Source organism: Photinus pyralis, unplaced genomic scaffold, assembly GCF_008802855.1.
Source record: "Photinus pyralis isolate 1611_PpyrPB1 unplaced genomic scaffold, Ppyr1.3 Ppyr1.4_LG5, whole genome shotgun sequence".
NCBI lineage: Eukaryota > Metazoa > Arthropoda > Insecta > Coleoptera > Lampyridae > Photinus > Photinus pyralis.
The window spans coordinates 7,352,355-7,377,963 of record NW_022170596.1 but is presented as its reverse complement, the minus strand read 5'-3'; the positions used below and the strand labels follow the sequence as shown (position 1 = coordinate 7,377,963).

The 25,609-nt window shown below is 35.9% G+C and overlaps 1 long non-coding RNA gene across 1 annotated transcript in view; it reads left to right on the top strand.

Annotated features, from left to right (window-relative positions):
• LOC116170913 overlaps positions 1–25,609 on the top strand; it is an 86,237-nt gene that overhangs the window by 34,892 nt on the left and 25,736 nt on the right. Inside the window, exon 2 of the long non-coding RNA XR_004145345.1 lies at positions 15,736–15,910. This is a non-coding gene — a long non-coding RNA (uncharacterized LOC116170913). The remainder of the gene's footprint in view (positions 1–15,735; positions 15,911–25,609) is intronic.

Sequence of the window (25,609 nt, the reverse complement as noted above, 5' to 3'; positions counted from 1 at the left end):
ACCCTCCTACGCCTAAATAATCTACTCTATAGATTTCCAAATATCCTCAGAAAGAAGACTTGATTTTTGATAGCAGTTTAAATGCTGTCCTGGTTTAACTTTATCTCCTTTATTAGGGTAGGATACATATCGGGATAGGTTGCGGTCAATCCCTTAGCACTAGGGATGAAGTTTACGCTTGATGAGATAGGAAATATACACATTATGGTTTCATATTAACACAGATAAAATTCCTTGTTTCTATCAAGGCAGGCTTCAGTACATATGAAACCTTTTGTTTGAACTGATGACGCAATAAAAATAAAAAAGGCGTTTCAGTCGTATTTGATACTGTTACTGATACGTAATTAATTGACCAACTTAAGGAAGGGAAGTGAAAAAACCTGTCATCTTTTATCCCGTGATTATAGGTTACGTTACGAGATACCTGCATCAAATATAAAAAGAAGTAGGCCATTGAGTTATTAATAACCATGCATCTTTGCTTTTTAGAATTGAAAAGCGTATATAAAATCCTGAAGTGGCGCAACTTTGGACTAAGGTATATTTGGTAAATCATTCCAGGAGTAACCTGTGTAAATACAATCCACTATAAAACGTGGTATAATTCTTGTCCAGCAGGCTCTTTTAATCCGTTGATTAACCTTGCAGCAGGATTTTCTGTAAAACGTATAATAAACTGATCCCTTTAGCTAATTTCTTCTATTTAATACAACCTCTTCTCAATGATACGTAAAATTTTAATCCAACCAAAGGAATGGTATTACTCAAATTAAATTCAAAATTTCCAATCAATAAAACAAAATACCAAAAATTATTTGTTTGGATTTTTATCAGTAAACACTATACAAAATCTATTTCTGCAAATAATTCTCGCAGGTCGGATTCTTTAGGAATATTAAAATTACTTCAAATCAAATTTTTTATGCAAATTTCTGGAAAAATATACAGATCAAAAAATAGCTTATAAAATTAATCTTATCTCTCTTTGGAAAGGTAGCCTCACTTAGAAATATGGAAATAGATCGCTTCTGTAGAGTACATCTGAACTTCCACACCGCCCCGGTAATTTTATCTTTCGAATGAATGCCAGAGAAGTATGTCCATACGAATTGCACGTATTGCGAATCCAAAAAAAAACCAGCTTCAAATTCGCGAAAGTAATACTCAATATCGTGATTACTTGTGCACAGAAATAAAATTCTAATGTACAGCTGTGTTGGTATTACAATTTACTAAATTAATTAAGCATTACTTTGTGAGCAATTGCATCAATTAATCTTTTTACAATTTTCTGCCGAATGCCGTTGTATATAGAAGTTCTTTATCGCACAAGGCGCTGCCCATGTGTGCCACTCAACTTTGCGAATCTGTGTTCGTAAATGAACGGCCTCGCTACAAATTAGGCTAACTTCCTATTTCAATGTAAATTTAAGCCTGCAGGTTGCACTAATTTGTCACTAATTCATCACAAAAAGTTTAACGATGCGATTGAAAACAAGTTGTAAATCAGCATATGCATGATTAAAGCGCATTTTTGGTAATGCAGGTCAGTATTTTATTAGCGAAGTTTAAAATTATCGATCTCACGAGTAATTTTGGCTGCGTTAAATAATTAATTTAATTTCAATTGACGGTGCGTCTTCATTTTGTAAAACAAATCACAAAGTAAATAATAAGTTTTTATACTGGTAGCGCTATCTAACGGTAAAATTATAGCGCCTCCGAAACCCATATCGAAATTATTTTCTTCAATTATCGATCTCACAAGTAATCTAACTCAAAATAGACTAGTGCCTGCACATCTACACTATAGCAGGTAGCTTTTAGTGAAAATTTGAAGTTTCTAGCTATTGTAGTTGTGGAGATCTAACGCGGACAGCCGGCCTGCCAGCAATAACGAATATAATAGCGTATTTTTTTCAAAAATGCGCTAAAAATAGGCGACGGTCTTGTTGGAAATTTTTCACCCAAGAAGAACCGCTAACACTATCGTTACCTGAGTAATTTTTCTAAACAGTAATTTAGCGCACCAAAAATAGTGCGCAACTTCTCGAGAGATTGGCTGGGAAAATACATCACAACGTGCGAATTCTTTGAAAGGCAAATTCGTCTGCCGTCACCTTGCTATCGCTTTCTATTTCTAGACGTACTTTCGTTCATATTCGCTATGAAGCGGTATATGTGTAAATTTTCCTGTTTACGAAAATATAAACTCAAAGCCAAATTTTAATGCTTCCGTGCTCGTAGACAAGCTTTCCAATTCCGTGTCACCTTCATCACACTTTCCACTTTTATGATTTTGGAACACCCGTCTTTAGATCAGGACATCAAATTTCATGTTTCTTCCTGCATACAATACACTTCACTAGATATTTGCAACTCTTTGATGTATGAGTAGATCGAAAGCAATTGCAACACCGCTGCGTCTCTTTGAGCTTCCCATTTTGCTGGAGGCATTTGAAGTCAAACCAAAACCGTCTTGAGTCCACAACATCTGCTCTTCATGTTTAACGTCCATGCGCAAAAACTGCATCAAGTTACTCAGCTTATTTGCTCTTTTGTCGGCATCCTTTCACTCTTTACTTCTTTTGTCAAACTCATTTTCAGCACAGTTCACTATTGAACTAACAGTATTACCTAGATCTTGGAGAAGTTGTCCTTAACCTTTACTAAAGTTTGGTAACAGACTATAAGGCTCTTAGACACTCTTGGAGCTGTTTGAAAACCTAAAACTATCTATTTAGAAAACTATTGGTTATTTTCAAAGTTTATTGGAAACCCTTATGGGCTATTAAGATCTCATAAAACTCCTCTTCAAGATCGGTTTCTAAAAGCTTCTTGGTGGATTTTGCACTTTTTAGACTTTTATGGACTCAAGGATGAATAGAAGTAGAATGTTGGCAACCTCCACCATGTTGGACTCTGCAACGTCACAAGATCAAGGCCTTGAGTTTTTCAAAAGCCGTGTTAGTTCTTGAATTTTGGTCCAAGGTCATGTCTTTGGATGGTTGTCTAATTCCATGGGCTTAGACGCTGAACGGATCATGGCTTTGGATTTTGATTTTTCCTATTGATTCAACTTACAAAATGTACATAAATTGTGGCAACTAAACTGTTTAGCACTCCCAACGGTGCAATTAAAAGATCGGTAATTGACATTAAGGAAAAGAATCCTTGATAATTGATTACTTGAAAACGGTTATAGTCATGGCAGCCCATTTTTATCAGTGCATAGAGTGATATGTGGGTATCAAAAGAACTGAAATTTCATGTAGAATCCAAAAATGCAATAAAAAATACTAGTTACTATCTACTTTCTGTGTTCCCGGAAGCGCGACCATTTTGAAAATATTTTCCATCGATTCGGCCTTCAGAGTAACCCCCCAATACAAATTTTCAAAAACCTACCTATGTTTTCCCAGAAACGTTCCCAAAAAAACACCCTGTATATTAGTCGTAGATAAAGTAGATATAAATCAATATTTGCAGGTCCTTGAAATGTGAAAACTGAATTTTTACCTAAATAAAATATTACAATGGTGTCCAATTTTGACGTTACAAACCCTGGATGGCTAGAGTTTGGGAAACTCAGATTCATGCTTTGGATGCTTGAACGTTTAGAGTTCTCCTCATTTTCAGATGACCCCTTTCGGTAGACAAAAGTTTGCAAAAAAACTAAAAACTTTAGAATATTCGCGAAAGTCATAATTAGTATTGATCTATTTTATTTGTTAGCAACTGCGGATATTTTCTAACATAAAGGAGTACTTTTTTTTGCTACCGTTAATTAATAGAGACCGCGAACATTGCATGCACGCAGAAAGAAGTAACGAACCGTCTTTGCATAATTACGTCTCTGAGGTAGCATTCTTTGAATGCTCTGTAATGAAAGAATAATAATAAAAGAAATTAAATGCCACAATGGAGTAAATTACTAAGCTCTTTTGTGTTGTACTTTTTCAGGTGGAAGTAACACAAGAATTAATTTTCATCTTGAGGAACGTACCTACGCATTTTTATTTTATAAACTGTTTTATTTTTAGTTTTACCCCACAAACCATGTAGAATTTGGTTTTGCGCCAAATTAAACGGTTCTGATCTGTGGGGTGGTCTCTAAAAGCGACATGAATTAAAGTGTGCGATTCCATTAGATTTCAATTAGTAGTTGCACTGGTACTCGAGAGTTGGCGGTAGTGCAACACTTACAGGTGCATAAATTCTATTATTAAAAACCAACTAAGACCAAATTATAATACGCATAAAAACACACCCATAATATTCATACGTAAAACCAGGGGTCGTGTCACAGCAATTAGAAATTGCTTCGTACGAAACAGACAGATTGAAATATCCTCAAGACAGTTCATGACATAGGGAAATCGGAAAACGTACATTTTACTTTTACATTGTCATTTATATATTAGTTTAGATTTGAGACCTGGTAGACCTTGTAGTTCTAAAGGAAACAAGTAAAAAGGCATTCGCCCCAAAGCGAGTAAGTCTATCGCATTTTCCATGCATTGATCAGTACTTCCCAAAAGGTCATAGCTATGTGTACTATGTTTTTTTTTACTAGAAGCATCTATGATGGTTAAAATGTCAAAGAAATGTCTCCATAAATAAGAAAATTGTCATTGCGCATGCACACATTTAATTTGTCCAATACGCGATATGTTTGCTTTTACAATAGCGTATTTAGTCTAAATTTCAAATATCTTCATACATAATCAAGTTGGTACTGCGCATGCGCAGATGTGATTTTTACTATGTGTGATATGTTTTCCTGTACTAGAAGCATGTGTGCAACAGAAAAGAAAGGAAAAGAAAAGAAAAGGATAGGAAAGAAAAGAAAAGAAAAGAAAAGAAAAGAAAAGAAAAGAAAAGAAAAAGAAAAGAAAAGAAAAGAAAAGAAAAGAAAAGAAAAGAAAACCAAAGAAAAGAAAAGAAAAAAAAAATTGCTGTGAATTGCGTGTAAATAGCTACTCCTTACTTTCTTTTATGTCTAAGAAAATGTATACTAAATTTCTCTCCAATGGTTTCAACCGTTTAGCCGGAAATGATAATACGACGGACTGACAGCCCGACATCATTCACATTTTGTTTAATTCGGATTTAATTTGAGGGACCAGTAGCCTCGATCAACTCCCGAATGTTCCAAAGATTTAAGTACACACATTTTCATTAGCACCTGACATAATTCTTGGACACGAAACGAAAAATCTGACATGAACAAATTACAAAGCCCTTTTGACATTTTACCCAGCACGCATGATGCCGACAAATAAAATACGACATCCTAAAATTACTTACGGTTCTTTCTCAATACTCCAAATTGGTTTGCTTCTAAACTTCACTTTGCTTTATGACGCCAAATTAGATGCCAAAGTCTGGGTTGTTGAATTTGTTGACAAAAATTGGATATCTGTTCGGACGGTAGAATATCTTTTAACTTTTAATAGGAAGAGAATCTTAACAAAGCACCGCTGTACTAAAACTGCTTGCCTTTTCAACTCGACAAAACTGATTTCGTAATCCGACAACACGCGTTAAACTTCTTACACCACTTTGGTTAACTTGCTCCTGGACAAACTTATTATAAAAATGACGAACTGCGTCTTTAAGAAAACAAATAGGACTGACTGCGTTTAGCTTACACAAATTTACACGCTCTTTGACCGTCACGCAACTCAGCAGAAGCATCGTTTCATCGTTGTGTCCTGTATTTAAGGAAACACCACTTTCACTATAAAATAAAATCCGTCTTTAAGAAATTTCAAAAAATCGCCAATCACGTGCACCGTTGCAGTTTGACGTCCAGTCGCAGCACAAAAAAGGACTGTTACAACATCTGGAGAGGGATTAAGGCCCATTTACTGTTTGCTCTCGTTTTTAATCCCAGTTCACTCTCATACGCGATATTAAGTTATTAGAAAGAAATTTGCGAATCTTTCAGGAAATAGCAGGTTAAGTAAGTCATTTTGTCAATCAGAGAGCTTAAGGACTTGTGAATTTGGAGTAGTTCAGTGTTGAAATTTTGAGAAGGAGGGTTGGCGGCAGCATAGAAGGCTTTGCTAGGGGAGTTTTTGAACTTACATTTTAAGTAAAAGTTTTCGTATGAAAAACCTGCCAGAATTATTAAATCAACTCAAAACTAACTCATCTGCAACGGGGAAGAACAATCTTACAGGTACTCATAAAAAAAAGTAGGAAGTCACCACTATTAATCTCTCCACTGTGCTAGTGGATTAAAAATGAATAAGGATAAAGAGGATGTTTCTATCAAAAAAATAAAGATATTTGACAGGATTATTAATGACGATTCTTTTAGGCATATAAGATCTGCAGCGCGAAATGTATGGCGTCCGCAGTGAGTTGATTGAAGATGTGTGTTAATTTTAATGTGGAAATGGGTAGCAACCCTTTTATAACTAATTATCCATGTCGCATCATATGAGTATCTAATTTTAGCCTACACGTTCCATCAGCATGGAAGATGACCGGAAATACGCATACAACGACTATCTAATCAATTAGTTATAACTGAATTTGCAATGTATCGGAAGTAATAGAGATGAAGGGGTAAATTGCTTTCAGTGAACTTACGCATAGTTCCTATGTAACTATGTGGCAGTCAGATTCTAGTCAATAACGCCAATGTGTCGGAATAGTGATAAAATTTCTGTTCTATATTCCTTTGTATGTAAAGAACCAACTGTTAACAGTTACTTAAACTACAAACAATATTATTTTAACATTACAATGCTTTTGTAAATAGGACGTATTTAAAATAACATCATCCGACATTTTCAATGTAAATAGAATCCATTGTAACAATAAACGCTGAAGGGCTTCTGATATTTTAAGCCTACACGCACGCCACCTTGGGCATTCTCTCACGGTTGCAAAGTTTCTAACTCACAAATTGATGGAATTTTGCAAAACCAACACACGAAACAGAATGAAACATTATTTCTCCAAACACACAACAAATTAATTAATGGTTACAAATCTTCCTTACAAACCGTTTTGGCGCAAAATCAATTTCTACTCAATTTCACGAACTTATACACTTCGTAAATTGAGACTAAAAAGCTGCTGGCGGTAAAGGATGGCTTGCCATAGTGAAGAATAATTGTTAGTAGCTTAAAAGGGCTTTTTAAGGCATCGCATTAATTTTCGTAATGGGGTGACTGAGAATTATGGGGTATACTTTTACAGAAAAACACCATCTTTTGTCGTTTCATTTTCTTACTAAGGACGAAGGATAACACCCTTATAACAAGTTCTGCTACGTTTTAAAATTTGCATATCAACTCGAGATACCTTAAACATGAACGTTTATTGGAAAAGTTCAGTACAGACAGGATTTATTTTGCAAAGGAAATGAGATTCGCGGTTTTACTGTAAGAGCGCAAAGTCGTAAGGGTAATTGTTCATTTGATAAAAATGGCTGCAATCTTTATGGACTACGATGTGCTTTGGAAAATGGAATATGACCGTTGTAATGTTTGTTTTGTTTTAAACGTTGCGTTATCACTTTGACTAGTTTGCAGCAGTTTGTAATTTGTTGCTTAATTGCTCCCGACTAAGTTGGATAGTAGTCTGGCGCACTTACCCTAGCAATTTATCATCAAGTTCTTACACGATTCATACATATCTGCATAAATAATATCTCTGCTTAACTTATTCATGAAACTAATTAGTTTGAGTTGGGCCAGTAGATTGTTAAGGTCGGAATTTGTAGATAGTAATATTGAGTACGTAGCAGAAGAAATTACATTTTTTTCTGTATGTCACAATGAAAAAAGTACGATCGCCACAGAGTAACATGGTCACATCTTGTTTGTTGTTGGAAGTAGTTGGAACGATAGTTTATGGCTTACGGTAACTTCTAATTAGTAACTTATAGCGAATGTAAACGTTACCTGCAGTAGGAACCCGCAAAGGATGAAGTAGAAAACTGCAAAAGATGTTTCCAAATGCACTCATGTGATCCGGTGCGTTTAATCTCAATTTGTCTTAATTTCTTTTTCTATTCAGACTCGGTATAACCTTTAATAACATTCGAATTGGATAATTTACCTCGCTATTCCTCTTAGGCCGGAAATGCACAAATGTACCAATCAGGAAATACTAACTCGGGTAGGTTATAAACGAGGTACCAGTGGTTACATTTTACGGGTTAAAAATGCTGGATATGTTATTAGATTTTGACTTCTTACAGTGATATTAAATTTTTTGCTTCGAAAGTACCGACAACTAGTTAAAATTATTCATTAGACTTGTAATTACCATATTTGGAAAGCAGACTGTGCTTCTTTATCTGAAAATTAAAATTACGTCTCGCTCCTAAACCACCATTTACCCGCAGTTCAAGAAAATTCAAATCCGTCGTGACTTATTGATTTACAGTTGATTAACAGTAAATTTGTAACGATCTTGATTTATAACAGTTAAAATATTATTTATCACTCACATATACACAATTTATAACAGAACGAACTATTTATTACTTGTTTATTATGTATCCAACTCCCCTTTTTCTCGAAAGTTCCGCGTCCGAACGCTTACGAGTATTCGATAATGTTCTCGAAAAAACACGTCATATTTCCCGGAAAGAATGCGTCACATCCGTCATTATCGCCAATGACTATTCTTTTATGGCGCCTCGATATCTATCAGGATTTATAGAATATTCGCCACAGTACGGTTTTAATGGTCTACGTTTCTAAACTTAGGTTTAACAACTAACAAGCACGCTGATTTTTTTTAACAACACAACTATTACTCGAGACTGTGCATAAGTAAGAACTAATTTTTCGTAGCTCATCATCTGAAGAAAATAATCTGAACAAACCATAGTTAAAGTGCTATTAAACTCGATAAGGACTGCATCAAAGGACAGACACATGGTCTTCTAAAATGATTGGCTTCTACAACAGAATCGAGGCACAGTTATTCCTGAATAATTAGTCAAAGTCAACGAGTCGTTTGCGTTGTTACGAACTGCCTTTCATGCCTTAAACTAAGCATGGCTCATGAGTGATACACCACACACTCGCATAGGAGCAAAGAGAGTTTGATAGAGAGTACAATCGAATGTTACGCGTTTTTAAATTTCCGTGATAACACCTGGATGCCGGAAACCGCGTTAGGTTTTTAGTTGTAAACATTAACGTTTTGTTAGATAAAACTGTTCCAAGTTTTCTGACATTTATTTAGGTGGACCTATTAAGCATCCTCTAAACTAAAACCATCTTTACACCTCCTCAACCGCGCGAAAGTTACTCTACAGTGGAATCTTATTGACTGACCCTCGAACGCTTTCTTTAAAAGATAAATATCCATTTCGTTATTTATTAATTACTAGAAACTATAAGGAATAGGACTCAAACATTTTTTTGTTTATTAATGAATCACACAGTTTTTTCCTAGGCATAAGCCTTTGTTGCACTATCAAATTCTGTGTATTTAGCAACGGCCTACAGTTATTATTCCACTTTATGACATAGGGATTGCGCTAAACAAACATCGTCCGTTTAAGTATTTTTTGTTTTCCTTAACACCATTATAATGACACTGGGATGCATTTTAATTACATTGGGCATCTAATATTAGAACGACCACGATTTGGTTATTTCGATTAAGTAAGTTATTCTGTTTGCCACGCATATTACTATAATAAAGCGCATCTAACAAGTTTCGAAATTACGAAAGTCACATTTCGATTTTAAATCTAAAGTTATTTATCTATTTATTTATTTATTGCTCCTCTCATGTTCAGGGCCCTCAATAGGTTTTCGCCTAATTACAGAGCGACCGGCATAATGCTTTTTAGAGGTGCCCCTGCAGAAGGTCTTAAGTTGTTCTATACTACTCCGGTATTTACCTTACGAATTAGGAAAACCTACTTCTTAATCCTGGATCACTTCATTATACCTGATTCATCTTGAAAAAACTAAGGCAAAAATACATACTAAATATGTAAAATCTCATTCATTGTTACAGTATGCCGAGTTTAAGCGGTTGCGACGTCTTCTTAAGCGAATGATTAAAGAGGCTTATGCGGACCATATAGTCACTATAGAAAATAGTGTGATCAACGATCCAAGGCAGTTTTGGCGCTACATACGATGCAAGAAAGGTACCACTCGTATTCCGGGTGCTGTCTATTACGGGAATAGTAAATACACTGATGGTTCTCAAATCATTGATAGTTTTAAACAATACTTTAGTAGTGTAGATCAACACTCTAGTGATTCAGTATCTAGTAGCCATGCATTGGAAGACTACAGCTATTCACAGTATTTACACATTAACTCCATTTCGTGTGATGACATAAAATCAGCCATAAAAAAAACTTAAGAAAAAGGCGACTGCAGGCGATGATCAAATTCCGTCATACGTCGTTAAAGATTATCAAGATCTTCTACTTTATGCGCCAATGATTATATATAACCTTTGTTTAAAAACTTCAATATTCCCTGATGTATAGAAGGTAGCTCAAGTTTGCCCAGTTCTAAAAGGTGGCGACTCTTCCATGATTGAAAACTATGGACCAATAGCTATAATCTCAAATTTTGCCAAGATTTTTGAAATTGTACTGTTTGCATACTTATACAATAACATAAAAAGTTTAGTATCTCCTTTCCAGCACGGGTTCGTTGAAAAACGCTCCACTATTACTAATTTAGCTTGCTTCACCGAATTCACAGTTGGAATCTTAGACAAAGTCGGTCAGGTAGATGTCGTTTATACGGACCTAACAAAGGCGTTTGACAAAATTGACCATAAGCTGTTGCTCACAAAGCTGCAACACTTTGGTGTGAGTCAGTCAAATATGGACCTGTTTAAGTCATACCTAATAAACAGACCTCACTACGTAATGTACAATGGTTATAAGTCTTCCCTATACTATCCCACCTCTGGAGTTCCACAAGGATCCAATTTGGGTCCCTTATTGTTTCTTTTATATATAAACGATCTACCCAGAAAACTTGATTGTAAAGTCTTGACTGGTGTATCGCAAACAAACTCTCCCCAAATGTCAGTAAATGTAAAATTGTTACATACTCTCGTAAAAAATCGCCGGTGTTCTTTTTATATAATTTAAACGACATTACAATACAACGAGAACCTTTCCTTAAGGACTTGGGAATTACTTTCGATAGCGAATTCACTTTTTCATCGCACATTAATTCAATGGTAAAATCATCGTACAAAACAATGGGTCTGGTTATCCGAAGTTGCAAAATGTTTACAAATATTGTTGCCATGCGCTGTTTGTACTGTTCCCTAGTGCGTTCTAAACTTGAATACGGCGCAGCGATATGGAATCCTGTTTATGAGTACTAATCTACAATGATTGAGAATGTGCAAAGACAATTTTTAAAGTTTTTGTGGTCCAAACAATATGGACTCTACCCCCCTCAAGGGTTTAGTCAAGCTTTGCTACTAAAGACGTTTAGTTTCAGTTTGCATTCTTGTAGATGTCTCAGGTTATGCGCTCTGTTAAAACTCCTACACCATCTTATCCACAATCAACCTGATTGCTCAGTTATTACAGAAGCTTTCATTTAACATTCCTAGGCAAGATTCCAGAAACCCCATTCCATTTTACGTTCCCACAGCACGCAATAACATTTTCCTTAGATCGCCAATTTACACAATGTGCACAAGTGTCAACGAAATATCCTCACTCTGCGATATAACTACAGGAAATTTTGCTGGTATATCTACAGCTATACTAGAACCCCCTCTGAATTAAGATGCTAGGAGTATTTTCAATGTTAAGTTTACTAATTTTCGTTTATCTTTCGTTTATATCAGTTTATTGTTTTTTTCATACTTTATACTTTTTCATAAATATATTACTAGTAAGGTTATAGTTATAGTTTAAATTGTATAGATATCTATTTGTTTTGCTATTATATTGTTAACTTAATTTTATTTTATGATTTACGTTTTTTATTTATTAGTCTGGATAATTATTGCTACTTTGTTTTTTTTATTTTTGTTTTTTTTCGCATTTAGCGTTTATTATTGTATCTATGTACATTCATTGTAATTTTTCTACATTGGCGTGTTTTGCTGTTAGACAATAAATTCATTATTATTATTCATTATTATTATACCTGGCGGCTACCCGTATAATAATATCACGAGCTTCAACGTGACTTTCCGCTGACCGCTTAACGTTAAATACCAGAAAAATCTCTCCAGATTGACTCCTAGTTTTTAATTTTTACAGAATACGCCAACAAAATGTCGTTCAGCAACTAAACTTTGTCTACACTGCCCAATCCCACTTTATAAAAATGCCATTTACCTGTATGGTTGTTCGATATCTTATACTTTAATTATTTTACAAAAATTATTATAGCGATCCACAAACAAATAATTTAACATTATAAGAAAACAAGAAAATTTAATGGTTGCAAACACAGAACGAACTAATTAAACACGAGTAATTGTTTATATGGAATAAATGTTATCAGATGTGCTTTTTATAATAGAAATTCTGAGGTTCTTGAAAATCGCTTGAAATCTTCGGAAATTCCCATGCATTCCTGAAATCATCCCTAGGATTTGAAAATTTTTTTAAATAAAAAATGTCAAGGCTTCAATAATCAACTCATAAGGTTTATAAGAAATTATGTGATTTAAAAATTTCTAGAACCTCTTCAACTTTAATATCTTAGGATACTCAATTCAGACAAAGACTTCACACTTTCATAGTTTTCAAATTTTGAGGTTTCAATACATGGTGACCGCAAAGAAAGGAGAAAAGAAAAAGGTACTTACGTTTTTCTCCAGGAGCTGGATGTACATCGTTGCTGAGAGTATTTAGCTAAAAGAAACAGGTAAACATATGTATATGACTTTAGAAAGGTAATCTCAATAAGTAAGCAGTCTCAACAGTTAATAATTAAGCATTACTATAGTTATAAAAACAAGCCCTAGTGCAAGGAATCGGATAAAAAGGTACAATAAAACGTTAAAGTAATTGAACTAAATGCAAATGAGAATTGATTAGAATTATCTTTTGTTTGACAATCATGACACTTTTAGGTGGAATTGCAATGGCGCACTTTTGGACGCACATGAAATGGCTGTCCTCGCCCTATGAGAATAATCCATATTTTTTTATCTACGTGAAATGGTCGGCGTAATTCCATTCTTCCAGGTGTCTTACAGGAACCGTGGATTGAATTTTTCAACCATCGGAAAAGTAATTCATACGTTGAAAGCAATTTGACTTAATCTGGCAGCGATTGAAGAGATAAACCCAAAATTAAATGAACGAATGACTCAATAAATATCAGGTAATACTTTTGAAGACACAACTTACCTTCGGTGAAGGCGTAGTTAACGAAATAAGAAAGCACTTGCAGTCCTCTAATTGCGGCTTTAAACTTTTGTTTTTGAACCACGAATGAACCCTTTTAACTATTTGGACTAACATTTAGCCAAGTATGACAGGTTGCCTATACGTCAGAGATGCACGTTACAATTTTGTTTCGGAATTACCAGGGTTTTAAGTTTTGTTTTATCGCTGGACTTTGCACAATTAACAAATGGCAAAGTTCGGTTACGCTAATTTTTTGTAGCTTAAATAAACTTCAGACGTAGTCGCCAAAACAAGCTAAAATATGTCAAGAAATACCACGCAAAATTTATTCACTACGCGGGGTGTATTCCACTTAAAATGTATTTCTGATTGACGTATGATGGGTTGCATAATACTTACTTGTAATGAAATGGTAACGAATAAACAAAGATTGAAGAATTTACCTGCCCATCAACCATTGTATATAGTAAACAAGTAAATACGCTAATTTACCTAGGTCATTAGCCATTGTGACGAATATGCATATATAATTAAACATCGATTAGAAAACGAAAATCATTGTCACAGCGGCTAATCCTCAATAATTTCACTTTTCCCAGTTATTCATAAGACGTATATATTTTTTTAAACTCAGTATAGTTACTTCATGATCATGAACTATATTGACTATCTGGAAAATAACGCATGTAAGCGAATAAGTACCTACAATTAGATATATTTAAAAAATGCATATCCAAATCCCAAACATTTATTAGTAGGGGTTTTTCAAGATTTCGTCTAATTCGGGAACAACACAAAATAAATGAGAACTAACGCTTTTTTCGCAAACTATATCTTTTTCCGAAAGATGCTACATGAGAATAATCTCAAATTTTGATCACACTAAAATATTAGGGGTGTTACAAAAAAACGCCAGAAAAGACGTAAACTTTTAATTCACCCAAAAATAAATCACATTTTCCGTGTGAATTCTATTACCCAGTATATTATGGAATTATAATACGTTCTAATGAATCCGGTTTCTATTTGTAAATTAGTCCCGATAAACGCAACAATGCCGCTAATGAAGTCAGGCGTGCCGTATGATGTGTTGCCTACTGTACATTTATAAATGGTGAAAGACTTCACTAAACGCTACAAGTTTTCGTAAAAAATTTCGAATGAATATTTCGTCTAAAATTTTTTGTAATTTATTTGAATGTTTGGTCGATGGCTCTATGGTTTGCTAATGTTTTTTCTGAGTATGCTACAGGGAGATTTTTAAAATAATTTGTGTTGACGCCATTTTACCTACAAAAGTTCACTTTTTATTGGCAGTGCTCTAAAAAATTGTTTTTTCTTATAAGTATATTAAAATTTTGTTCTGTAGCATACTTTTTAAATGTATAATTTACACGAAAAAAATTAGTCCCGTCTTTCATCTCATGTTTTACAGAATTGAGACGAAATATAAATCGCACTATTTTCGCATAAATGTTGTAGTACTGGATTACACCCTTAAGTTCGTGGAGATCTACTACGCAAAAACTTGAAAATGAATTATTCTGTTGGTGCAAAATATCTTTGAACTAATGAGTAAAATTCATCTCGATTGCGAATCATTATTCTATCAGTAAATGCACTCGCTGCTAATAAACTGAATGAAAACAGGGCACCAAGTAGTATTAATTACGGTACCTACTTTGTATTCCATTCTGGAGACGCTGGTCTAAAATTTAGCACTATTATTAGTATTAGCAATATTTAAAACGCTTGAAGACCTACAAACAAACTGGGGCATGGTCCATACGCATAAATACTCGTAGATACTAACGCGATTGTGGGCTTCGCAGTACAGTCGTGTCTGCGAATAAATAATCAGAAGTACGTGTGGTGAAAGGGGTGGGGGAGACATGGACCCCTTTAAATAATTTCAAAATTCCGTGAACGTAACCGATAAACTTGATATAAGGTAAATTCCCCGATAAAATTAATATACATGCATTGGGAATCATCCCTTACAGAGAAAATATAAATCCCCTTTGACGTACATGATATTATTTACCGCTCGACATGCCACGTCGTTTCGCAGACATTATGGAAACATGACTCTAAATTCAAAATTAATATCGTTGTTCTAAGTAGATTAACTTCTTGAAAATAATAAGGAAGCTTCAATAACTCATCACTGTGTCTATATTCAGAAAGCGTGGAAAGCAGCTTATCGCTTCTTAATAATGTGTTGTAAAGTAATTAGGTACTTTATGCAACATTAACGAAGTATAATGAAGCTATCCCTAAAACGAGGCGTCTCCTAACTCGCGATCGACTAAAACTCGTTCTAATCGTATCTTTTGGTTTTGTTTTCCAAGTAATCTAAATTACCTTGTAATTTGTTACAGATCCGCACGACGCACAAATGGAAACCTTTTACACTGCAAGACTGCATGGGTTTCCCAACCTGAGTAGATCGGTAATGGAACCAACATTGAGTGAAGAAAGCGTACTTTCCCTCTTAATTGTTTTGGGAAGTAGTATTTCACTTGTGGGACTTGTATTTGCTTTCATCACGTACAGGTAAGTTAAATGTAGGCTAGTGCGTAAAAATTGTCTAACTCCAAAGCTATTTTTAACGAGTGTAGCATGAAAATTTGCAGTTACGCGGACCAATGAACCGCGCAATTTAAAGAGGGAATTAAAGATCCATAATAAGTAAAATTTTCGGTTTGCGCTCAACTGAGGGTTAATGATTCAAATTTTCCAGAGAGCATTTCCAATTAAAAACTTTTGCGTCGAATCGTCACGTGCCCAATTACCCTTGCCTTAGTGAAATTTTATCTGCTACTCCATACACTTTCCAAATCCTCTTCCTTACGTAATGAGCTCATTAGGGCTTGCTCGAGAATGTCACGAAAAACCGCCACTGTCTGTAAGCAGATTGACGTTAATAGCGCTACGTAACCGTTTCCTAGGGTATTTTTAAAGGACTTCTCCATTAGGAGGGGATTCAGACTCTCAGCAGTTTCAAATACGGCCGCTGTAAAAATGAAAGAAGGAGGTACTTAGAGTGGCATTCTATTTCTTTTTGGAGAACAAAGACAACTTTAATTTTATAGCATCAAAGGGAATTTTCTCTCATATTGGTGAAATCAATAGGTTTTCCTGAAGTATGAAGTTATTAAACGCCTCCCACAGAAGAAACTAACAAAGCCATTTCTAATTCGGGTTACGGCAGTGCGGTTTCTCTTTGAATTGCTACCTTAGTTAGCGAGGACTCACCTTTTTGCATATATCAACGCAACTTCACTAATGGTCCACGTCTCCCATCACACGAGAAATATTACGGAAGGGAGATTCAATTTCCTTTGTTTCTGTGGAAAAGCGTTGCCAATTTCCTGCTGCTTATTTACACGTCGTGCTAACACCATAGGCGTTTAACGAACTAATTTTCAAGTGAGGTTTCACTTATGCACCTTCCATCTCGGCTTTATGTAAATTTAGGTAGTCAATAAGGTCGGACGGAACATAAAATATTTCGCAAACGTACATTTTATACTTTCTCCCGGTGAAAGCGCAATATGAATATATAAACAGTAAGATGAAAGTTAGAGAGGTTTTGAAATGTACTTGTTAATAAGTTAAATTAACTTCTTTGACAACGTAGATTGATATTTCCTCCGTAGAAAAAGATTTAGCAACCGCGTACAGAAAATCAAACGGTAGAAGTTACGGATGCGGAATTTTTTTAAATTGAAATTATGTAGCATAGCCATCCAAAATATGTTCTGAAACTTTACAATAGAATCAGCTCTTATGATTGAAAAATTCGTCTTAAGGCAAATTGTGTATTTAATTAAAATGTGTACTTCACTGATCATTAATATAAAATGGCGATAGGTAACCCCAAATTTGAAAAAAATACTAACTCAAGCTTATTAGCAGAATAACAATATAAACAATAATGAACAAGAATTAAAAAGAAAGAATTACATTTCTGCTCTACAAGGAAAAAAAATTAATTCTAAGTAAAAATTATCTCCGCTGGCCAGATAATTAAACCTATCTTAGTAAACAATGTAACGAGTAAATTTAATTAAACAAATTCCAATCATTAAATAACGTTTATTAAGACATACGAAACTATGCGGGGTTTAGTTTAATTTACTGATAATTTGCACAAAACGACAATTATGAAGATAAGCCTTATAGCCTTGGAATTCATCACTATATTATATCTTGCTGAATCGAGTTTTAATCTTGTGGCATCTGGGCCTGTTGGAATTTAATGTAGCTTCAATTTGGAAGATGGGATTCAAGAAAGCGCACTCAACTGACCCGAATTTATCGCAATAAATTCAAGACTTCATTCAAAACAAACCGCAACCATTAACAAAACAAAACTCTAGCATAAAGAACAAAACACTGCTAGTTTATTACGCAACAGGCGGCCTCAATCCATTAACGAATGGAAAACCTCTGATTTATCGAAAAATTCAGGTTTGCTGGTGCATTGAGTTTATTATGTAGTGTAATTACGATGCGCACGACCCTGTTTCGCCTCACTTTTTTATTAACCTCTCACTGGTACAAAGAACACGTAGGGTAATCTATTTTGCGCACTGCTATTATTGGTCCATCGGGTATTTCGGCCGATTTTGTAACCTCTACTTATTAACTTGACCCTCATATATAGGACCAACTCTGTAAACTAATTTACTAATCAAAGCGCGACGTTAACCGGCACGAAACATGAACATTGAAATGTTCTTGCAATATTTACAATGAAAATAGTCTAATTAAATGAAGACGTAAAAGTATATTCACGAATTCTTATGAAAAGTCAATAAATGTCAGTGAGCGTTAAAGTAAACAGTCTGCGTATGATAAAGAAAGCCACACGCCCAGCGTGCATAGTATTCAGTATTCGCTCTACGTTACTAAAAATAGTGAAATTTGAAATACGTTTTGTGTTTTTACGATGACCTTAATGAATGTCGGTAATGCAGTTGATAATCGTTAGGAACACACAAGTCACGAGCAAATAAAAACAAATAGCGGCTAATCAGAAAACATCGCTAGTAGAACTGTAAAATACTAATGCCTCCTTTTTAGCATTGGAAATGCTTATGTTTTGTATGGGTATGAATTTACCAGGTTTGCTGAGTAGAAAAGAAGACAAGTGGTGTCGCGTCTAGTGTTGATTGTACCGTACTCGACTGCAATCGGTAGATTCAGGAAAAGTCGCGGATACTGTCGATACGGTCCTTACTTAACAGTGCGCAGGGGTTTTGTTAATTCGAATTTAAAATTCTCTCATATCGCCCGCGATAGTATTACAAGCATGTTACGCCGCTTATTATTCAGGAAGTTCACGTTTGCGACACGAGGGAGCTTACGAGTGAGTGGAGCAAGATTATTTCGTGTGAATAAGGGTTATTTACTTTATAGGTTATACGATTATAATTTCCAATGTTTCCGATGGTTGCAAGGATTGTGAAACCTATGAATTTTTTGCACTGACTACTACAGCCGATACACAAATCGCAATAGCATAGCGAAATAGAGCAATGTTTCAGCTACAGACTGTCATTTTTCCACATAGTCACTACCAGTTGTTATGCAAGGTTATTTTATTTCAAAGGTTACCTGGTAACTATGTGGGCGGAAGCGGGAGGGACGGAATGTATACGTCATCGAGAATTCTGACATTGACGTTCAACGTTGTTTGTAGTCGCGCGGGTGCTTATTTTTCTTGAGTTATAGTTTATTTGTTTAAAATTTGTTGAATTTTGAAGTGTATAAGGACATATATTAGCTGTAAATACCTGTTTGGTGCAATATAAAGACATTTAGTTTGTGAATTTTGTGGGTTTTCATAGCCGTGATTGAAAGGTTAGTTCATCAATTATATGCACTTTTGTATGTTATAATTAAGTATTTTTTTAAATGAGTGACGGTAACACTAAAATTCCTCATCCTGGTGTAAATAAAATCTCGGTTTTTACGTTTCCCAAGGACCCTACCGTTCTTAAAGAATGGGTAAGAAAATGTTTCACATCCGGCAGCAAACTAAAACGTGCTGCGCCCTCATTGGTCAAAACGGCCAACCGATGAAAGCGTAGCGTCCCTGGCCGCAAACGTTTAAAAGCAGAGCCACGAACTCTGCAAAGTGCAACGCAATTTCTGCTTCGACTGCACTTCAAGAAACAAAAAGCTCTTCCACCTGCAGAACCAGGTCGCCTTGCCAGCTCGACCTCGCGCCACACTCCATCAGTCAGAAGACCTGCATCTGGGCTCACCCCAACGACAGAGCTCGCCGTGTGCACCTCGGTTACCATTTTGTACATACTATAAATATACATTTTCCATAAAACGCAACAGCATTTTATTTGGCGTCATCCGCTAAAGAATGTTTAGAGTTTTAATTCCCAAAGGCTAGGTATTGGTACATAGGGGTGGTTCCTATTTTGTAGAACGCGGAATTTTATCCATTTCCACCTCTAAAATTAATTTGATTACATTTTCACAAGTCCTCGTGCAATGTAAAACAGCTTACGCACCACACTCATTTTTGCAATACTTTGATTGCTTTCAAAGGTGGAAGTCGATAAACTTCCAAGATTTCCAATATAAGATCCACCCTTATATACATATACCCATATAAATCCAAAAATATACTGCAAAAACTAAATTTTTTACCCCTTTTATTAGCATTGTAACCTTTGAGCAATTTTAAATGTGAATTTTGGATGACGTTTTCCCGCCTTCAAAATGCAAGCATTCTATTGGTTAAGAGTTACCAGACAACCTTTCTAATAAAACAACCTTGAGTTGTTATGCACTTTTGTCAATATTGAACAAGAACCTGCATGCCGCACCTGTAAAAAATCAGAACCGGCCGAAACTAACTAATTCATTACACCAGTGACAACAGCAGGGCCTTGAAAATTTTGCCTCGCAGTCCGTCATCTTTCAGAGGCCCAAAGAGATGGAAGTTCGAAAGTGCTAAATCGGGGCTATACGGTGGATGTGGCAATACAGTCCAACCAAATTTTGCAATGAGTTCCGTGGTCGCAATACTGGTGTGGGGTCTGGCGTTATCATGTTGCAGGCGACTGGAAATACGGGCTCTCAGCATAGTCAGTATTGTGTGTAGCGTGCTGAATTGACAGTTGCACAGTCTGCGGGGATATCCAGGGTAGCGTGCTTATGGAGTCAGGAGCTACTATCAATTCAGTACGCTACAAGACGACACTGAGCTCGAATGGTCTGCCCCCTGGACTTGAGTGTACACGGACCGATTATAGAATTCCAGAATTCCCTGCCTGTGGTTGGACGGACTGGATGGTTAGCGGGTGTGGAAATCTTCACGTCCTCGCTTTTATTAGCGCTCGGCCTGAGGATGACCAAACTGGGTTGAAATCGATAGCCATAAAAAATAAAAAAAAATCACCTACCTACTTCATTAACCCACACGTTTCCCTACTTACGAGAGATGGACCACTACATCCAACGAATGATAAAGACTATCTGAGTCGCACAATGGGTTCGAATAAATATTCAATTAATTGATTGATAATTTTATTCCAAAACACAAAAGAAAAGAAAATTAAACAAAATTCCCGAAAGAAAGAAAGCCTCGCAAAGCTTGTTTAAAAAAATCTTAGAATTTTAGATTTTCTTTTTAAATAATCACAATCATCTGGTCGTATACAATTGGTTTGCGATAACAAGGCGCACACAACAACACAAAAGCTGGCAGCTTCTGAACTTCACATTTATTTAACACACAAAACTTCATGACAAACATTAACTTGATGAATTAAATGACGAATTGCCGGTGGCTGTTCAGGATGGTACAAACTTTTAATAGCAAGCAAACCTTAACAGAAGGCCTCACGGTGCACTAATTGCTTGCTTTTACAACTTGACAAATTTTTTCTATAAATTGGAATTAAACTTCTCAACTAGGTACTTGCTTGATACTTTGATACTTTGACATATACCTGGCGTCGCCGCCTCTCCCAGGATTTAGCTGCACAAAATTGTTATAATACAGAAAGATCTACGTCTTCAACTAATCAAATCGGATGGACTACCTGAATAAAAAATAGCGTAAAGAAACGTACACGCTTTCCAAAGGCACCAGTCGCGTTTTTTTGTCGTCCCCAATATTTAAAGAAACACCTCCTCCACCATAAAATAATCCCCTTCTGCTGGTATTTACAAATAAAGCGCCAATCACAATTAGATTAGATAACGCCGAATACCAAAGGGCGCGTCAAACGTCCCCACTTACGCCGAAATAAAGCGCACATCGTTAAACACCTACATCTCCCGTTATCATCACCAGATTTTCGCCTGATTCTTATTACAAACACTTACATAAATCTGTTATAAAATACATTTGACCAGATGTGTCTTATTTAATGTTTACATACAAATCTAAAATGGAAAAACAACTACATAAATACAAATTCAAATGAAACAAACCAACTCCGTGCTTATTCCTAAACAACCCCTCTCCCCAGATTTACTTTACTAAATTGAAATGTTTCTCATATACAGGGTGTCCCCTCATTATTTGTTTAAACCGAAATAACGTATTTACGCAAGTGTATATTGAACCTAATCTTTATTTGAAATAGTATTTCAAAGACCTCGATCGGGTTTTGCTAAGATTTGAACGTTCCTAAAAATTTAAACTCTAAGTGGTAGGGCGATGACTCATATTGCTTATATTCGTTAATGGCAATGAATGTTTGTAAACCGGCAATCATGTGAGTAGCCAGGATGTATTTCATGGAAAAATTGGGAGAGATACGGCGGAGAAAACAACACGAAACTTACATTTTTGTATGAAACTAATAGGATTAACAAACAAAAAATACGGGGGCGATCTGCATTAAGTTAAAAAATGTGCAATAGTTTATCTATGCTGGATTAGGGGAGTGCAAGCCGACGCGAGTAAGAGTAGTTGCACTTGTAAACAATAATGTTTGGGAATACCATATACAAGGTGAAACGGACAGAGTATAAAAAACCATCGGTGTATGGGTAAATAAGTAACTCGGCTTACCAGTGGATGCTGTGGATGCGTATTAAGAAAGTATACATGGGAATTCTGTATCTGCCTTATACCACCATAAATTTACTCGTATAGTAAATATAGGGAAGAAAGAGCAATCTATCGTATAAGTGGAATAAAAGTTTTAAGTTTTATTCCCGTACGTATTACGTATGCGAAATTTGCATAAATGCGTAACGCGAATTGAGCAATACCAAAAGTACGTTAACAAAGCGTTATCACCCCCATATTGTACAAAGGTTTATCTGCTCCTATAAAATGTTAAAATAAACTGTAATTATAATTAACTGGCGGTTCTAACAATTGGGTAAATGTGAGGGTAATAATAAACTCCTTATCCCACGCAAAAAGACTGGAATAAGTTCTTAACTCAGGGGCGAAGATAAAATTAATTATAGATACCTATAATCCATTATACGAGATGCAGCTGATCATCTTTTCGTAAAAATTAAGTTCCACCTTTGGAACTTTTGTTTACATAGGAGATCGTATTTAACTTGTACTTCCAAAGGTGACTCGACAGCAACTCATTTTTGATCGCCCGTTACGCCTAAGCCAAGTCGTTTAGACCCATCAGTCTAACGCTGTTTCTCCTAAAGCTAATGGAGAAACTTATTGAGCGGAATGAGGTGCTGGAGCCCGAACCAATCAGTAAACACCGTTTCGCCTCTCTACGAGAAATATCCGATGAACTTGCTATCCACAGAGTAGTGGATGTAGCTAAAAGGACGATCTCCTGTAAGGAGGTGGCTGTAGAGGCTTTTTTAGAAATAAAGGGAGCGTGTCACAATACTGAATATATACAATGCTAAAACATGGGAATACTGCAGTTTCGCTTAACAACGACTCTGTGGTTCGGGCTGCACGAGGATGTCCGCAAGGGGGAGTACTCTCTCCTCTGCTCTTGTGTTTGGTGGTAGACGGACTGCTGAGCTACACCACAGTTGCCTATGCCGATGACAGTAACTGCAGTACGAGGCAAATGTGAGGAGACCGTATCAGTTGTGATACAGGGAGCTTTAAACATAGAACCCACTGAAGGACCTAGTGGTCACTGTCTAAACTAACACACACTGAAGGTCATAGAGGTTGTTGTCTAAACTAAACGGTTGGCACGAGGTGGGAACGGTGATTACAGCCTCGAGGAGTGTCAAAAAATTGCCAAAAAAGATGTGTTATGTAAAGCAATATGTGACAGTTACTTAAGAGTAGAAAAGTGAGGCCGGTTTCAGCGCACTTTGAACTTGAGATCTGCGCATGCCCCAAGTTCAAGGTCATTAAATTCAGTTCTGTTATAAACGAACCTATTTCTACTGAACATGGCTGTTTGTGTGAAATAGATCCGAGTTTAATAAACATACCTGTTTCTATTTAACTGACCTGTTTCTGATCAACAGATCTGTTTCCTTCAACACACATAACTGAATCGAGTTACCTTGAACTTGGCTCATGCGTAGATCTCAAAGACACAGTGCGCTAAAACCGGCCTTACTTATGTGCTCATACTAGTGTGGGCACCTGGGAATGCTACAATCGCAAGCAGACGATCTTGCAAAAGTGATAAGCGCGAAACCATTCATAGGACCCGAATCGGCCTGTGGGACTAGGTGCATATAACACAGCCAAAAAGAAGATCCGAGCAAATCAAGTAAAAAACACTGCAAAAATTTCAGGACAGAACCTTTCCAAAATCTTTCTGGGAACCCAAAGAGGAGACCTAGCATCTCTATCTTAAAACTAAGTAGGATGAAGGTAAAACTTGCGACAGAAACGGCCACAGGCCACTGCCGTTTGACTAACTAACAGCCCTTTATGAAGGGATTGTGGTGAGGAAGAAGAAACATCACACCACGTCATTCGCCAATGTGAAGCATACATAAAGGTAAGAGAACACCTACTTGGAAACGCAGAAATTGCACAAGAGGAAGTAACGAGGGTTCGCCCTATCAGAATCCTAGACTTTCTAGAAGATACAGTTATTCTTGGAGGGTAGATACTACCAGGGAGCACAATAGAACAAATGGTCACAGTGCAGGAACCTACTGCGACCACCCCTGACACAATAATAATAATAAAAATATTAATACAACTAATAAGACATCTCGAAACTTATATAATCCCGATTTATAAGCCGGGATTAAGTTTAATCTCAACTTACATCTCGGGGTTATATATATAATATGACCTACCTTGTCCGTTGTACGCTTTCGTCATTAGTATTAATAATATAAAATAAATTTGACAAAATTTGTTTGGCAACATCAAAATATTGATTACTCATCCACTCTCTGAAAGGAAACTTGGAAAAACCAAGTTACATCTTCAACGAGGAGAAAAATGATTATACTTCTTTCTCTCTAAATTTACACCGTTTCCTTTTCACAGAATCTATAATCTAGGCTAGATCTACGCCATTGTAGCATCTATGCATGTTATCCTTACAACTGACACGCTAAGAACACTGCCTATACACCCGTTTGCTAACGAAATTACTTTCAATTTCTAGCTGCCACACATTCGTTAATATAAACGGCTTATACATGGGAAAGGATAATCTAGGGAGATGTGACACTTTGACACAATTTTCAGGGAAAAGAATATTGATGGAAGTTACCTACCAATCCTTGTTTATCTAATACCGGACAGGTGGCCCTCTTCTCTTTCATTCGTATATGAATATTTTAACATTTGACACGGAGCCGTCGTACCCTTATCAGTCTTATGAAAATTTTGATTAACGGAATTTTATTTCAGATGACATTAATGTAATCCTCGATGTAATCAGTCTGCGGATGATAAATGTAGACCTTACTTATCTTGTCCTGAACGAATCCCGCCAAATCCTTTCACTTGCCTACGTCGTAAGTGTCATGATATACAGTATTTACACTTTAATGAAGCAAGTCATTTTACAAAATTCAGGATGATTTCGGGTAGAAATGATGTCTTAACATAGACAGTTCACATTGGCTGAAAAACAAAAATGCACCTACTCAAATATGGGTTTCGACACCTTTAACGTCAGTTTTATTTGTTTAGTGCCCGTTGTTTTTTTATTTTCTTATGTTGTTGTGTCACTATAACAGTAAAATGGATTATTATTTTAACGTCACATTTGACCTTTATGTTGCCACCGGAATTGCTTTTTGCCTTTAAAAAGGGGATTCGTTTGTTGTATTTGGATGAGC